The sequence below is a fragment of the Pseudophryne corroboree genome, chromosome 5 (genome assembly GCF_028390025.1).
Source record: "Pseudophryne corroboree isolate aPseCor3 chromosome 5, aPseCor3.hap2, whole genome shotgun sequence".
Lineage (NCBI taxonomy): Eukaryota > Metazoa > Chordata > Amphibia > Anura > Myobatrachidae > Pseudophryne > Pseudophryne corroboree.
In genome coordinates, this window is record NC_086448.1 from 398,540,298 (window position 1) to 398,552,734 (window position 12,437).

Genomic DNA, 12,437 nt, shown 5'->3' on the forward strand with positions numbered 1-12,437 from the left:
TATAAATTTGTAAATTATTGTAGACACAAAGCTTCTACAGATCTACATTCCCAAAAGATTAATGTGACTATCTTGCATCATTAATGGAAACAGTTAAAATACATTGGACACAGTTAATTCAAGTAAATAAAAAACTTCATAAAAAAGTGGACTTTTTTGAAAAAACAGCTATAGTCACAATTACATAATTTTCAAATAAATTTACTTTTTACTCTAGTTTTTCTTTACTTTTTTAAATAACCCCCACTGGCTGTCCTATATAATATAGCATTGTTTGTCTGACTATATACATATCACCAGTTTAAACTGAATACAAAAAAATCACTATATACATTGAATATTTAACAGACAACATAATGTCATTAATCCAATATAAAAAATAAAATCGTCTATCAGATACATCAACACAATATTTGAATATTTTATTGTGTCAAACTACACATGGTACTTTGTGCAACTTCTGTTCTTACAACAAATCTATAAGCATAACACCTAACAGACAATATTACCTATCGGGAAAGGGGTTAAGTCTGCCTAGACATAGTTATGACACTAGGTGCATCAGGACAGATATTGACAGGCCATGCAGAGCCGTCTTAACAGCGGTGTAGGCCCCTGGGCACAGCAATTCACTGGGCCCCCTACCCATGCTCCAGTGGTAGAAGTGGGAGGAGCTATCAGCAGCAGCTTTGATGTCCCGTGGGCAGTAGGGGGTGTTCTATCTTCTGCTCAGCATGTAGAACCTGAAGCAGTAATTTCTGCTAATTACTCCTTTACTGCACAGATGGGGCTAAACTGTAGAAGGGGGCATTGGGCTGAATGAAGAAGCCCTGGTACATGACTTCCAGGGTGGTAGGGGTTTTTTAATACATAGGGGAGGAGTGGCTAGTGAAGTGGGCTTAATATTTATCATTTTACGGTGGGAGGGCAGCTTGCTTGACTGCAGATATGTCAAGTTCCTGAAAATATATTTCTTAGCTTTGAATGGGATAAAAAACTAGAGAGTCCCACCTTTCAGAAGATTCTGGGGACTTGGGTATCAGAATTCAGGAGCCAGAGCAATTCACCAACGAAAATCTAAAACTCCATATTAGGCATATGGAGCTGGAGCAGGGACCAGCTGCTTGAAAGCTGATATCTCTGGTTCTGGGCATAGTTGAAACAAGCTGCCAGTGTCCACTAAATGGGGAGAGTCCCAGCTTTTGGCTTATAATCTTAGAAATACTCTAAGTCAGAAAGAACCCGAAATATCTGGTTGGGAAGAGCAATTAACAGGCTTGGATGGGGACCACTGCTTTCAAGTCGGATATCTCTGGTTCCCCAGGGCCGATTATCAAAAAGGAAAGAGGGGACCCTCAGCTATCAGCCTAGGGCCCTTATTCTCTTGGGGCCCTTGGGCAAGAGCCCACTGAGCCCATACGAAAAGACGGCCCTGAGGCCATGGTGAGGACTGAATTGTCCATTCCGATTGGGAATGGTATGGTTCAGTGTTTTGCAATAGTCAATAAATTTGGTTGAATTACACTACACATTTTATTCAATGAAGTATAAGAGAAGGTTAATCGAAGTCAATAAAGATTACTTTGTTAACAGAATTTTGTTTCAACAAATAAAAATGATATAATGTATAAGAAAAGTTAAATCCTACTATGTTGTATGTTATTGTGGGCTAAGTATTTCACTTGTCAGAGAACAGAGCAGTTAATAATTAATACATACAAAAAACAAAAACACCACAACTATTTGACTTACAAATCACTACAAACATAAATTCTTTACTTTAAGAGAAAAAAAAATGTGACAGTATTAATTAGGCTAACAATTCAAGGGGGGCAAATAGGTGGAATATAATTTGTTTGCAGACAAAGTCTGACACTGCGCACAGTAAGTATAGCATCTCTTAAGGTGGGTACACACTAACAGATATGTCTGCAGATCAATTGATCTGCAGATATATCTATGGACGGATTGGGCAGTGTGTTGAGCATACACACTGCCCGATCCGTCGGGGACTGACGTCATGAACTGGGCGGGCGTGTACACACACCCGCCCAGTTCACCTGTCAATTACCGCCGGCCGCCGCAGCATGTGTACGGGCGGTCGGCCGACCGCCCCGTACACACACAGCGACGCGCCAATATATCGGTAGATATATTGGCCGTCGGCTGTGCTGCGCAGCCGACGCAATACGTCTGTGAACGACGGAGTTCACAGACGTATCGGCCGTACACACTGGCCGACGGTCCCGCGATATATCGGCCGTTCAGGAGAGCGGCCGATATATCGACTAGTATGTATGGGCCTTAAGAAATGAATACCATTTTCACCTTTATGTACAGTATAAAGGAGAGATGTACAAAGCCTTGAAAAGTGATAACTTTCACAGTGATAAAGTACCAGCCAATCAGCTCCTAACTGTCATGTCACAGGCCCTGTTTGAAAAATGACAGGAGCTGGTTGGCTGGTCATTTATCACTTTCCATTTTATCACTCTCCAAGCGATGACGCATCTAGCCCTAGGTTTGAAAAATGACAGGAGCTGGTTACTAAGGCCCAGATTTATCAAGCCTTGGAGAGTAATAAATTGCATAGTGATAATGCACCAACCAATCAGCTCCTGTCATTTTTCAAACACAGTTTGTATGTAACATAGCAGTTAGGAGCTGATTGGTTGGTACTTTATAACCATGCAATTTCCAAGGCTTGATAAATCTGGGCCTTCACAGTGCAATGTATCACTTTTTCAAGGCTTAGTACATCTGCCCATAATTCTATACTAAATAGGTAAGGATGGGAGCTCTGACCAAATTATGGCTTTAAATAGTGCGTATTGTAGTTAGTTAATATCTTGTATTTGGCCCAAAAAATAATTTTCATTATGTATAATGATTGCACCATATCTCCCTTGGTCAAATTATATGTCGATGTTTAAAATAGTTTCATAAGCAATGTATTTATAGATATTAAATATAATCTCTCTATATAATTTATAAAAGTATGGAATAATTTACAAAATATAAAAATGTCCTAAAAGCTCTATGATAAATTATGATACGGGCAAGTTTTGTTTGCCAATTTGTTAATAACAAACTACGTACAAAACACTGAATGATATTTAATGCATGGAATTTATTACCAGTTATTTATATAGCGCACACATATTCCGCAGCGCTTTACAGAGAATATTTGGCCATTCACATTAATGTACACACATTCATACTAGAGTTAATTCTCTTGGGCAACATTTAACCTACCAGTATATATTTTTGGTTTGTGGGAGGAAATTGGAGTACCTGGAGGAAGCCCACGCAAGCACGGGGAGAGTGTACAAACTCCACACAGTTATGGCCAAGGCTAGAATGGAACTCATGACCTCAGTGCTGGGAGACAGTACTGCTAACCATTACACCATCCATACTGCCCCCTGTAGCTTATAATACATTTTTATTGTGTTCATAGTTTCAAATATTGCTTCTTCACTAACTGGCAGCTGTATCAGAATAGATATATGTAATTTTGTTTCTTTTATAAAATAAATTTAGCTGGGAAACAAATATTTTTACAAATACTTTACCCTATTTCTGGAGGATATAAAAAAAAAGACTAAATTGTAATAATTCCATATTAACATAGCTACTTATTTTCTGTTAATATTACACAGAAATAAGAATGTACAATAATGCAATTGTGTGAATTGTTACATTTATGATGTGGCTGCCCTGATTTATATTTAGTTATTTTGCAGCATGTACTAAACATAGGCTATACAAATGCTGTTAAAATTATACACACTATTTGCTCATACAATGCTATTAAAAAATGTACTACAAAATGTATAATTAAAACAAAATAAAAAAATAAAAAAAAGGCTGCCAGGTAAAGACTAATAAAACAGGAAAACACAACACAATTACAAATGAAGTTGTTAGTTCAGAAAGACTGGATAATACTTAGAAATGTCTCTCTCCTGGAAGTCAGTAGAGAGCAAGATACAGATGAGCATCAAATTGCTGGCTTGTGGGTAGGGTCACAATAATGTGATTCATAGCGAATGCCCATTGCCCTGCCCACTTCACTTAAGAAGTGGTGGCAGCTGGGAGTCCCACGGCAGTTCTGGGAAACTGGCCTGGCTGCACTATAGCTTAAAAAAAGATCATAATAGATCCATATACCAATAACATATTTACCTAAAGATAGTCAGCACTAGACATATGTGACAGTTTATTAGGTATGTCTTGCTTATCTGTGCATTTGTCATAGAAGTATATGCTAAATGAGCCATTACATAGATGATATACAGTACACTGTAATAGTTTCCCAAACTCTGCCTTTACAGTCCAGGTATTAAGGATATCTATGTTTGATTCCAAATGGTTAAATCAAATTCACTGAGGTACAGTACTGATTAAGTCACCTGTGCCCAAGCATGGATATCCGTAAAACCTGTACTGTCATGGTGGAGTTTGGGAAACTGCTGTAATATATTTAGTATACTGTAGTATATTAATGAAGTCAATACATTTTTTCAGTATGCTTCTTTAAATGTTGCTGTTTAAATAAAAAGGCAACCTGTTCTTTTTTTGTTTTTACACTCTAGCACTATAATTTAAAGTGCTTTATTTGATACATTAAGGAAAGGGCGCAGCTTCCAGGTCAAATTGGTCTGGTATCATCAACATGATAATCCATTTGCCACCATAACAAGAAGTTATCTGAGGCTTAACTTTTGTTTGTTTCTAATCTAAAGAGGCACATATATCTGGGGCGCATTTCCCCCCGGTTGATGATCAGTGTTCCATCGGGGAATCTGGAATTCTGCATGTTAAAAATCCCCCAAACTGAACATGCTGAATATCCTCGATTCCCCCGACCCAGGCAATGGGGAATAGGGAATTGCAACAATCCATTGCATATGAATGGGGGCCTTAAGCTTTTCAGTCATATTTTATTCCTATAAAATATGCATATCAATTTAATAAACAAGATGAGTGAAGCTACATGGCATTGATTAGAATAGGTCTTATTTAACATCTCACAGCAGTCTGTGAACCAAACATGTATTTATAGGTATTACTGGCAAGTAGAATTTGTAATAACATCAAAACATTCCATAAACATTCCACATCACTTTGTTGTTGTAAGATTTATTTTGGTGCACCTGTGCACTGTGCCCATCTAACTGATCTGGCTATCTGCTGCACACAAAAGCTAACCACCTATATATAGACAGAATATGATTATAAATGTGCTGCGCGCAGCCTAGAAGTAATAATTGTGGTGCTTCTAACAAATGACAAAAACTCAATTAATGAAAATAGTTTTTACTTAAATAGATTAAGTATCTCTTGCAAATTATACATAACTATATTGTATGTTAGTAGTCAAAAATAGATGCAGGTATAGGTAGCTGTAATGGGTAAAGCAGGGCAGGAAATAGAAGCAATCTTTGAAAAAAGGGGGAAAGGAAAGAGAAGGGAAGGGGGGAAAAATAAGAATTTACTTACCGATAATTCTATTTCTCGTAGTCCGTAGTGGATGCTGGGAACTCCGTAAGGACCATTGGGAATAGCGGCTCCGCAGGAGACTGGGCACAAAAGTAAAGCTTCAGGACTACCTGGTGTGCACTGGCTCCTCCCCCTATGACCCTCCTCCAAGCCTCAGTTAGGATACTGTGCCCGGACGAGCGTACACAATAAGGAAGGATTTTGAATCCCGGGTAAGACTCATACCAGCCACACCAATCACACCGTACAACCTGTGATCTGAACCCAGTTAACAGCATGATAACAGAGGAGCCTCTGAAAAGATGGCTCTCAACAATAATAACCCGATTTTGTAACAATAACTATGTACAAGTATTGCAGACAATCCGCACTTGGGATGGGCGCCCAGCATCCACTACGGACTACGAGAAATAGAATTATCGGTAAGTAAATTCTTATTTTCTCTGACGTCCTAGTGGATGCTGGGAACTCCGTAAGGACCATGGGGATTATACCAAAGCTCCCAAACGGGCGGGAGAGTGCGGATGACTCTGCAGCACCGAATGAGAGAACTCCAGGTCCTCTTCAGCCAGGGTATCAAATTTGTAGAATTTAGCAAACGTGTTTGCCCCTGACCAAGTAGCTGCTCGGCAAAGTTGTAACGCCGAGACCCCTCGGGCAGCCGCCCAAGACGAGCCCACCTTCCTTGTGGAATGGGCTTTTACAGATTTTGGCTGTGGCAGGCCTGCCACAGAATGTGCAAGCTGAATTGTACTACAAATCCAACGAGCAATAGTCTGCTTAGAAGCAGGAGCACCCAGCTTGTTGGGTGCATACAGGATAAACAGCAAGTCAGATTTCCTGACTCCAGCCGTCCTGGAAACATATATTTTCAAGGCCCTGACTACGTCCAACAACTTGGAGTCCTCCAAGTCACTAGTAGCCGCAGGTACCACAATAGGTTGGTTCAGATGAAACACTGAAACCACCTTAGGGAGAAAATGAGGACGAGTCCTCAATTCCGCCCTGTCTGAATGGAAGATCAGATAAGGGCTTTTACAGGATAAAGCCCGCCAATTCTGACACGTGCCTGGCCGAGGCCAGGGCCAACAACATGACCACTTTCCATGTGAGATATTTTAACTCCACAGATTCAAGTGGTTCAAACCAATGTGACTTTATGAACCCCAAAACTACATTGAGATACCAAGGTGCCACTGGAGGCACAAAAGGAGGCTGTATATGCAGTACCCCTTTTACAGACGTCTGAACTTCAGGTAGTGAAGCTAGTTCTTTCTGGAAGAAAATTGACAGGGCCGAAATTTGAACCTTAATGGACCCCAATTTTAGGCCCATAGACACTCCTGTTTACAGGAAATGCAGGAATCGACCTAGTTGAAATTCCTCCATCGGGGCCTTACTGGCCTCGCACCACGCAACATATTTTCGCCAAATGCGGTGATAATGCTTTGCGGTTACATCCTTCCTGGCTTGACCAGGGTAGGGATGACTTCATCCGGAATGCCTTTTTCCTTCAGGATCCGGCGTTCAACCGCCCTGCCGTCAAACGCAGCCGCGGTAAGTCTTGGAATAGACAGGGTCCTTGCTGGAGCAGGTCCCCTCTTAGAGGTAGAGGCCACGGGTCCTCCGTGAGCATCTCTCGAAGTTCCGGGTACCAAATCCTTCTTGGCCAATCCGGAGCCACGAGTATAGTTCTTACTCCCCTCCGTCTTATAATTCTCAGTACTTTTGGTATGAGAGGAAGAGGAGGGAACACATACACTGACTGGTACACCCACGGCGTTACCAGAGCGTCCACAGCTATTGCCTGAGGGTCCCTTGACCTGGCGCAATACCTGTCCAATTTTTTGTTTAGGCGGGACGCCATCATGTCCACCTTTGGTTTTTCCCAATGGTTTACAATCATGTGGAAGACTTCTGGGTGAAGTCCCCACTCTCCCGGGTGGAGGTCGTGCCTGCTGAGGAAGTCTGCTTCCCAGTTGTCCACTCCCGGAATGAACACTGCTGACAGTGCTATCACATGATTTTTCGCCCAGCGAAAAATCCTTGCAGCTTCTGCCATTGCCCTCCTGCTTCTTGTGCCGCCCTGTCTGTTTACGTGGGCGACTGCCGTGATGTTGTCCGACTGGATCAGCACCGGCTGACCTTGAAGCAGAGGTCTTGCTTGGCTTAGGGCATTGTAAATGGCCCTTAGCTCCAAAATATTTATGTGAAGTGATGTCTCCAGGCTTGACCACAAGCCCTGGAAATTTCTTCCCTGTGTGACTGCTCCCCAGCCTCGCAGGCTGGCATCCGTGGTCACCAGGACCCAGTCTGAAGATGCGATCCGGACCATTTGTCCAGCAGGTCCCACTGGAAAGTTCTTGCGTGGAATCTGCCGAATGGAATTGCTTCGTAGGAAGCCACCATTTTTCCAAGGACCCTTGTGCACTGATGCACTGACACTTGGCCTGGTTTTAGGAGGTTTCTGACTAGTTCGGATAACTCCCTGGCTTTCTCCTCCGGGAGAAAACACCTTTTTCTGGACTGTGTCCAGGATCATCCCTAGGAATAGAAGGCGTGTCTTCGGGATCAGCTGCGATTTTGGAATATTGAGAAACCAACCGTGCTGCCGCAGCACTATCTGAGATAGTGCTACCCCGACTTCCAACTGTTCCCTGGATCTTGCCCTTATCAGGAGATCGTCCAAGTAAGGGATAACTAAAACTCCCTTCTTTCGAAGGAGTACCATCATTTCGGCCATTACCTTGGTAAAGACCCGGGGTGCCGTGGACAATCCAAACGGCAGCGTCTGAAACTGATAGTGACAGTTCTGTACCACAAACCTGAGGTACCCTTGGAGAAGGGTAAATTGGGACATGTAGGTAAGCATCTTTGATGTCCAGAGAGACCATATAGTCCCCTTCTTCCAGGTTTGCAATCACTGCTCTGAGTGACTCCATCTTGAATTTGAACCTTTGTATGTAAGTGTTCAAGGATTTTAGATTTAAAATTGGTCTCACCGAGCCGTCCGGCTTCGGTACCACAAATAGTGTGGAATAGTACCCCTTTCCCTGTTGCAGGAGGGGTACCTTGATTATCACCTGCTGGGAATACAGCCTGTGAATGGCTTGCAATACTGTCTCCCTGTCTGAGGGAGACGTCGGTAAAGCAGACTTTATGAAACGGCGAGGGGGAGACGTCTCGAATTTCTTGAGACGGGCCCCCACCGTGCCTGAGACCGCTTGTAAAGCCCCAGCGTCATGCTGAGGACTTTGCGGAGGCGGGAGAGGGCTTTTGTTCCTGGGAATTGGCTGTTTGCTGCAGCCTTTTTCCTCTCCCTCTGCCACGGGGCAGAAATGAGGCGCCTTTTGCCCGCTTGACCTTATGGGGCTGAAAGGACTGTGCCTGATAATACGGCGTCTTCTTAGGTTGAGAAGCTACCTGGGGTAAAAATGTGGATTTTCCAGCCGTTGCCGTGGCCACCAGGTCTGTTAGACCTACCCCAAATAACTCCTCCCTTTTATAAGGCGATACTTCCATATGCCTTTTGGAATCAGCATCACCTGACCACTGTCTTGTCCATAACCCTCTTCTGGCAGAAATGGACAGCACACTTACTCTTGATGCCAGTCGGCAAATATCCCTCTGTGCATCACGCATATATAGAAATGCATCTTTTAAATGCTCTATAGTTAGTAATATACTGTCCCTATCTAGGGTATCAATATTGTCAGTCAGGGAATCCGACCAAGCCACCCCAGCACTGCACATCCAGGCTGAGGCGATTGCTGGTCGCAGTATCACACCCGTGTGACTGTATATACATTTTAGGATATTTTACTGCTTTCTGTCAGCAGGTTCCTTAAGGGCGGCCGTATCCGGGGACGGTAGTGCCACCTGTTTAGACAAGCGTGTGAGCGCTTTATTCACCCTAAGGGGTGTTTCCCAACGTGCCCTATCCTCTGGCGGGAAGGGGTATGATGCTAATAACTTTTTAGGAATTAACAGTTTTTATCAGGGGAAACCCACGCATCATCACACACTTCATTTAATTCCTCAGATGCAGGAAAAACTACAGGCAGTTTTTTTTTTTTCTCACCCAACATAATACCCTTTTTAGTGGTACCGGTATTATCAGAAATGTGTAAAAACATTTTCCATAGCCTCAATCATGTAACGTGTGGCCCTACTGGAAGTCACATTCGTCTCTTAATCGTCGACACTGGAGTCAGTATCCGTCTGTATCTACCATCTGCGGTAACGGGCGTTTTAGAGCCCCAGATGGCTTTTGAGACACCTGGACAGGCACAGGCTGAGTCGCCGGCTGTCTCATGTCATCAATCTTTTGTAAAGAGCTGACACTGTCACATAATTCCTTCCATAAGCTCATCCACTCAGGTGTCGACTCCCTAGGGGGTGACATCTCTGTTACAGGCAATTGCTCCGCCTCCACCTCATACATGTCGACACAACGTACCGACACACAGCACACACACAGGGAATGCTCTGATAGAGGACAGGACCCCACTAGCCCTTTGGGGAGACAGAGGGAGAGTATGCCAGCACACACCAGAGTGCTATATATATATATATAGGGATAACCTTATATAAGTGTTTTTCCCCTTATAGCTGCTGTATTGTTATACTGCGCCTAATTAGTGCCCCCCTCTCTTTTTTAACCCCTTTCTGTAGTGTAGTAACTGCAGGGGAGAGCCAGGGAGCTTCCCTCCAACGGAGCTGTGAGAGAAAATGGCGCCAGTGTGCTGAGGAGATAGGCTCCGCCCCCTTCTCGGCGGCCTTTTCTCCCGTTTTTCTGTGGAATCTGGCAGGGGTTAAAATTCATCCATATAGCCCTGGGGGCTATATGTGATGTATTTTCGCCAGCCAAGGTGTTTTTATTGCTGCTCAGGGCGCCCCCCCCTAGCGCCCTGCACCCTCAGTGACCGAAGTGTGCTGAGGAGCAATGGCGCACAGCTGCAGTGCTGTGCGCTACCTTGGTGAAGACAGGATGTCTTCTGCCGCCGATTTTTCCGGACCTCTTCTTGCTTCTGGCTCTGTAAGGGGGCCGGCGGCGCGGCTCTGGGACCGAGCTCCGAGGCTGGGCCTGTGTTCGGTCCCTCTGGAGCTAATGGTGTCCAGTAGCCTAAGAAGCCCAATCCACTCTGCACGCAGGTGAGTTCGCTTCTTCTCCCCTTAGTCCCTCGATGCAGTGAGCCTGTTGCCAGCAGGTCTCACTGAAAATAAAAAACCTAAAACTAAACTTTCACTAAGAAGCTCAGGAGAGCCCCTAGTGTGCACCCTTCTCGGCCGGGCACAAAAATCTAACTGAGGCTTGGAGGAGGAGCCACTGCACACCAGGTAGTCCTGAAGCTTTACTTTTGTGCCCAGTCTCCTGCGGAGCCGCTATTCCCCATGGTCCTTACGGAGTTCCCAGCATCCACTAGGACGTCAGAGAAATACTACTACTAAATAAACAATAAATGAATAAAAATGAATGATAAAACATTCACTGTATGAGGGTAAACTGAATGAATGTTAGCAATAATGTAAATTAAATTGGACACAGTTCCAGAGTATTGTGATATGGGTGAATAGTCTCTATCAATAAGAAGCTTTGTGGCTCCAGTCAGTGTTTTAATATTCTTATATGCAGGCTTTAGTAACTATCGTGGTTGGTGAGTGGCGGCGTCCCGTTCACTCACTGTTTACCTTGTGGTAGCGGTGTCTGGCCGAGCGCAGGGTCCTCCTCCCAGGAGCTCGTGGGCTCCAGACTGACCGTTCAAACTACCGGGGCCGCCGTCCAGGAGATCGCTCACAGGGTGAACATCCACTAGGACACGGACCACCGGCGGCATGTGGCAGTAGTCATTTATTGTTTATTTAGCATTATTATTTTTTTCCCCTTTCCTTCGCTTTCCTTTCCAGCTACCTATATCTGCATCTGTATAAATTGCAAGAGAGACTTATTATTTTTAAGTAAAAACTATTTTCATTAATTGAGTTTTTTTGTCATTTGTTAGAAGCACCACAATTATTATTACTTCTAGGCTGAGCACAGCACAGGTAATACAAGATGTGAGAATTAATTTAAAATAAAATTACTGGTATATTTCGTGAGATTCACTTATCTCCAAAAAGCAATCTGCTGATCATGGTGCAATGATCCTCATATTGTATAAAAGGCAAATCAGTCAGTTAGTCTCAATATGCCATGCACTGTGAATTGCCTGGGGCGAGCGAGCCTGCAGTTCCCGTGCGGCTCTGTCAATATAGGGTATTTTTTGCCAGAAATACGTCTTATGGTGTGTACACATGGTGAGATTCGGGCTAACCCCGATTCTCACTATGCGACAGGGACTAAGTTGGTATCGCTTGCGATACTGACTATGGGGGTAATTCAGAGTTCATCGTAGCAGCAAATTTGTTAGCAGTTGGGCAAAACCATGTGCACTGCAGGTGTGGCAGATATAACATTAGCAGAGAGAGTTAGATTTGGGTGGGTTATATTGTTTCTGTGCAGGGTAAATACTGGCTGCTTTATTTTTACACTGTAATTTAGATTTCAGTTTCAACACACCCCACCCAAATCTAACTCTCTCTGTACATGTTACATCTGCCCCCCTGGCACCGTACATGGTTTTGCCCAACTGCTAACAAATCTGTTGCTGCGATCAACTCTGAATTAGGCCCTATGTGCGATTTTGGCTAAGTGTCAATTTTGACTATCTTTTCTACGAGATAGTCAAAATTGATTTGCCTGCACAGTCTATCTATGCTTGCGATGCCGACCGCGCATTGGCATTGCATCGGGATCGCAAGGTGACTTTCACCTTACGATCTGCACTAACTTTTCTTACGATTTTGACTATATAGTCAAAATCATAAGAAAATATCTCACTGTGTGTACACACCATTACTCACATTGCTATATGAACAAGATGCACAAACAG